At 30.9% G+C, this 5,765-nt stretch overlaps 1 non-coding gene across 1 annotated transcript; it reads left to right on the top strand.

The window, feature by feature from the left end:
* Positions 1-72, top strand: TRNAM-CAU (transfer RNA methionine (anticodon CAU)). Its single transcript has one exon. It is a non-coding gene; the product is annotated as a tRNA-Met (tRNA).
* The last annotated feature ends 5,693 nt before the right edge of the window (positions 73-5,765 follow it).

Below are 5,765 nucleotides of genomic sequence, written 5' to 3'. Positions count from 1 at the left end.
AGCAGAGTGGCGCAGTGGAAGCGTGCTGGGCCCATAACCCAGAGGTCCGTGGATCGAAACCACGCTCTGCTAGTTTTTTTTTTTTAATTCTTAGAATTATATAATTGTATACCTAAACCATTTCACATTAAACTAAGCTGACGTAATACTTAATAATAATATTAAAAACAATTATACTGGACCGCAGTTTATTGTTGTCTTAGGCACTTTGTCATCCTAAAATGAGATCAGTATTTAATTAACATTTCTCTCGCCTGTTATAGTGCAACAGAGGAAATGTTTATTTTTTTTATTGAGAAAGCAATATTCCTTTTCGAGGATTTTTTAAATATTTGTCTTGCGTTTTAAGTTTGAGTTTAAAAATACTAAAATATTGGTCAAAAAATTTTACATATACTCGTACATTGAAGGTATGCGTATGTTGTATGCCGGCCTTTGACTTCTATTATGTTTTATTCTACACAATCAGAAATTCGTCGTAGTAATTTGAACATATGAGAACTGATTCTATTACAGGTAAGAGAAAATCATTGTTTATTAAAGAAATATTAAAAGTACGTTATATTTCGATAGAAATATACTTCTTTCATTTATTATACTTGTATGTTTTTTTAATTGGTTTTTCAAAAATCTTCAATGATTAATTAAAGTACTCACAACCTCTTTAAAAATTGTAATTTATGAAATGTATAATTTCTTAACTTTTAATTATTTAAAACTATCAACTGGAATTCGTTTTATTAACCAACTTCAAAAAAAGGAGAAGGCTTCAAATTTAATCCACAATATAAAATTCTATTTACTTTGATCTTATATTAGTTTTTACCTTTCATATTAGTTGTAAGTTTTATTCATCTGTTAGAATAGTTTTAAAACATTTAATTTTCTATGTAAAAAAAAGGATCCGGGCGATGATAACGCACAAGCGTTTTCGCCCTCAAAAAAACAATATAAAACAAACGATGATAATAGAAATATTACCAAAAGAGAAAATGATACGATTTTAATAAATAAAAATGAATGTAGGCAAACGAAATTTCCTTTATAAATTCAATATTTAAAATTACATATCTGCCGTTAATTATAGAGGAATTGTGGGTAACGCGAATCAGAACTCTTCAAACAATTACCGTACTGGTAAGTTTATGATACTTTTTTATTTAAGTTTAAAATAATTGAATTTCCTCCTATATACTTTCCAATATTAAAATGATTGTTGATTTGCTGTAAAATAAAATACAATATATTTGCGATAAGTTTCAGTCTGTTCAGTTCTTGATAAAAATCAAATTTCTTTAAATCTTTTTAATGTTTATTTAACTTTAGTTACACAGATTTTCTCATAATTTAATGAGAATTTATCAATGTTGTTTATTTTACGTCAAATCAACAAAAAAAAATTGTGTTTTGCGACACGAATTTTTTTGTTTTTCAATCATTTTCTCAAAAATTAGTAGATAAAACAATTCTGAAATCTGTTGTATTAAAATTTTAAGGTTAAAAACTGGCGTTAAAGTTCATTTTCAGGTTAAAGTTCCAGCGTACAAAAGCTAGTAAAGTCAGTTATTTTTACACGTAAATATTAGATCGTGGTTACCGTCGTTCTTTGGTGGTTGAGTTTCAATTAACCATACATCTCAGGAACGGTCGAACTGAGACTGTACAAGACTACATACACTTCTTTTACACTCATACATATCATCCTCATTCATCCTCTACAGTATTATGTGAAAAGTAATTACTGGAGGCTAAACAGGAAAAAGAAAAGAGGTTAAAAACTACACGAAACTCTACTATTTACCACTTAATTAAAGTTCCTAGAATTTCATCAAGGCTTAATTTTACCCTTAGAACAGAAATCAGGACGAAGTTTTTCGTAAGCTGTAACTCGAAATTAAAGCGTTCCAGGATTCATATTTACATGACCTTTTTTTATTTACTTGTACGAAATAAAGGAAGTATTGTGATAGCTAAAAATTTCGGTTTTCAGATTTCAACGGAATTATCCATTTTGACCATCCCTGAATCTATTTTGACTAGTTTCGGCATGACATTTGTACGTAAGTGTGGATCTCGCATAATTTAAAAACGATTAGCCGTAAGATGTTGAAATCTTGGATTTAGGACTGTTGTAACATCTAGTTGTGCACCCCCCCCCCTACCCTTTTGATTGCAATCGACTGAACCAAAAGAGACCAAAAAATGTCCAAAATCCAACTATTTTGGAAATTTCTTAATAAGTCCTCATTGAGAGGTTTTCAAAGATATATCATAAGTAGTACTTATTTTCATGGGTTCCAGAGTTATAGCCAAATAAAATTTTAATTAATGAAATATTTGGATGTTATGAGGGGAAGGCATATCGGTTCGAATCAAACTTCCTCTCCTTTTTTTAAATTTAAGTATATTGATTTATTAATTACTAACCACCGATTGTAAAAAAAAAATTACGATAAATAATAATTTAATAATAACAATAAAAATAACTTTAAATACCTCGGGGAATCCATCGAACCAACAGGCTTTGAAACAATCTCACAACAAAATAGTCTCCAAAAAGTCAAAAAAGCACTAGGGTTAGTTCACAACATCTACAACAAAAAATGTATGTCAAGACAGACCAAACTCCGGCATTACAACATAGTTATAAAACCAGCAGTCAGGGTCAGTGAAACTTTGACACTTAACAGAAAACATGAACTTGAAGAAATTAAAAAAGTAGAAAGAAGATCATTCGGAAAATCCTAGGAGCAATATATACCCAAGATGGTTGCAGACTAAAATCGGTCAAAACAACAGAAAAGTATTCAAACATCGAAATTGACATTAAGAAAAGACGAATGAAATTCTTTGGTCATCTCAGTAGACACCAGAAAATCGATTGACAAAAAGGGTAATAGAATATGTAACCTCGCCCAAGAACTCAACACCTTGGATGGACAAACTTCGAAAGGACCTAAAAAACACCAACATAAGTCCAATAGACATTTTAGAAAGAGACACCTTCAGATACAAAGTAAACAAATGGGAAGTTACATCAAAGCAACAAAAACGGTATAGACCAAAGTGGTCAGAAGAGCGTAAACAAGCATTTTGAAGAACTGCTCGTTACAGTTCAGAGTGGTTTTTGTATTTTTACTTTTAAACAATATGCAGACATCCTTAAGAAAGAAAAAATAAAGCAGTTTTATTGGATAATGGTAACAAACAGGCATCCATTCAAGTAGCTCATGCAGTCTACATGAAATAAATATATGAAACTGTGGAATCAATATTAACTTAAAATCAAACCTACGCTCGCTAATCTTGTCTAATTAACACTGTATTGTTTTGAGTATTTAAATAATAAATTCAGTAATTATGGCAATTATTTATTATTTAAGTAATGTAAACATTATTGTTAATTAGTCGATGTCAGCAAGCGTAGGTAAAAATAATTTTTTTTTACCTTAATTCTTACCTAAAGGGTACACAGTTTTTAAGGAAGTTGTGGTTAAAAACTGTATTCGGTTTAACCGAATAAATAATAAAATGTCAATACAGATAATATTTTTTAGTATCATTAGATAATAACTTAATAAAATATCAGTTTAAAAACACTGTAGTCCATCGATGCTTAATTTAAATTTCTACGTACACAGAAACAAATACATAATTAGCTTTTACTAATTACCTTCTCTTTCACCCATCCAGTATGTTTTTGGACAGATTTGGCGATCAAAGAACCATCTACAGATCACTACTGAAAAAACAATTAAACCGCTTTCATATTCCTTCCATCGACTAAACTAGAAATTCAGAACGAACAAGGAACTTTCCATACGCACGCGAAGTAAATAAAAAAGCTCTTACACCAGCACGTCAGGGTCGGTACCGCAAGAGAGACAATGCTCTCTACGTCATAGCCTTGCGTGCAGCTTCCTGTGTGCGAATGCCCACAACAGCCAAATACCACACCAATGGAACTGTGAAGCACATAGTTCCACACCAAGATTTCTGTATCTTTTTCATATACTGGGGGAAGGCTACTGACATAAAGCTTAAGGATTATATATTGTACAAGTATAAAAAAAGGATTAAAGAAAAAAAGGACGCATTATATTAAATTTTATCAATAATATCAAGTGGAAATAGGGGGTGCTGCAGTTACACAGTGCCTATACACCAGCCGCCAGTGATTAAAAACGATTACCCGTAGAATGTTGAAATTTTGGATTTAGGATTATTGTAACGTCTAGTTGTGCACCTTCCTTTTTGGTTGAAATCGACTTGAGGAAAATGTCAAAAAAAAGCCTAAAATACAAAACATTTGGATTTTTTCTTAACCGCAGTAAAATGCCCTCATTGAGAGCTTTTCAACGATATTTCATAAGGGGTACTTATTTTCGTTGGTTCCGCAGAGTTATAGCCAAATAAAATTTTTTATTAATGAAATAGTTGTATCTTACAGGAGGAAGACACATCAGTTCGAATCCGATTTCATTTTTTTTTCTTTTTATTTAAATATATTGATTTATTAATAATTATTAACCTCTGATTGAAAAAAAAAATGTATGCAATAAATAATAATTTAATAATCTTAAAATACTTAATTTTTAGCTTATATTTTAAATCATTTGCTTTTTTTAAGAGTGTTTTGTAGGCCTGCTGGGGAGAGATTTCACTCTAAAAAAAATCTCAACGCGCCGTTGCGGTTGCTACCTCTTGGGTGGTGTGGAAATGCAACAACACTAAACACCCATACAGTAATGTAAGAATATTTTTTTAGAAATAAAATTTAGTCGATCGGCATTATTGGATGAAGGTTCCAAGACTTGCGGTGTAATCCGACGTCAAATTTACCATCTGTTGAATTACAATCGCGAATGGTGAGGAGAGTGTTTAACACATAAATGCATTATTTTTGGTGTAGTTATTGCGCGTAAAATGTAACGTTTTTTTTTCTTTTACAGAATGGATGAGGGTGCGCGCGCAACGTACATGCAGTTATAGCACACTCTGATTGGTTGACAGAATGGTGGGAATCTTAAAAAAACAAAATTCGCAATCGTCGCCTCCCTGTGCAAACGCTACGACGACCAAGAACATCCTCGAGTTACGTCTAAATTTTTATTCACACACACACATAATGAGATTCAAATATATATAAATATTGTGTGGTAGGTGTGCCGTCACATACTATGGGACTATAATAATTAAAGAAAAAAAATTTAATTTATTCACGCACACACACATATATATATATATTTGTACGTCACAAGATGGTTAAGTATATAAATATATATTTCATTTTTTCACCGCGCAACTTATATACAGTATTTTTTCTTTATTTAAGTGTTTGACTGCTGTAGTCGAGTGGTCTAAGACGTCAATCACTCGCGTTACGTCTATAACACGGTTCGAGTGCTCGTTCAATTCGTTTTTTTTTTTATTGTTATTATTGAATTAGTATTTATTGTAATATTTTTTACAATCAGAGGTTAATAATTATTAATAAATCAATATATTTAAATTGAAAAAATAAGAGATGATGTCTGATTCGAACCGATGTGCTTTCCCGTTGTAAGATCCAAATATTTCATTATTTAAAATTTTATTGAGCTATAACCCTGGAACCGATGAAAATAAGTACCTCTTATGATATATCGTTGAAAAGCTATCAATGCGATTGAGAAAAAGTCAAAAATATTTAATTCCTTAAAATGTGAGGAAACGATTATATCACATTAACAAACGATTATCGAAAAGGTAAGAATCGATTCATT

The sequence above is a fragment of the Lycorma delicatula genome, chromosome 9, assembly GCF_047948215.1.
Source record: "Lycorma delicatula isolate Av1 chromosome 9, ASM4794821v1, whole genome shotgun sequence".
NCBI classification, from domain to species: Eukaryota; Metazoa; Arthropoda; class Insecta; order Hemiptera; family Fulgoridae; genus Lycorma; species Lycorma delicatula.
The sequence above is the reverse complement of the archived record's forward strand: the minus strand, read 5'-3'. Positions and strand labels throughout refer to the sequence as shown.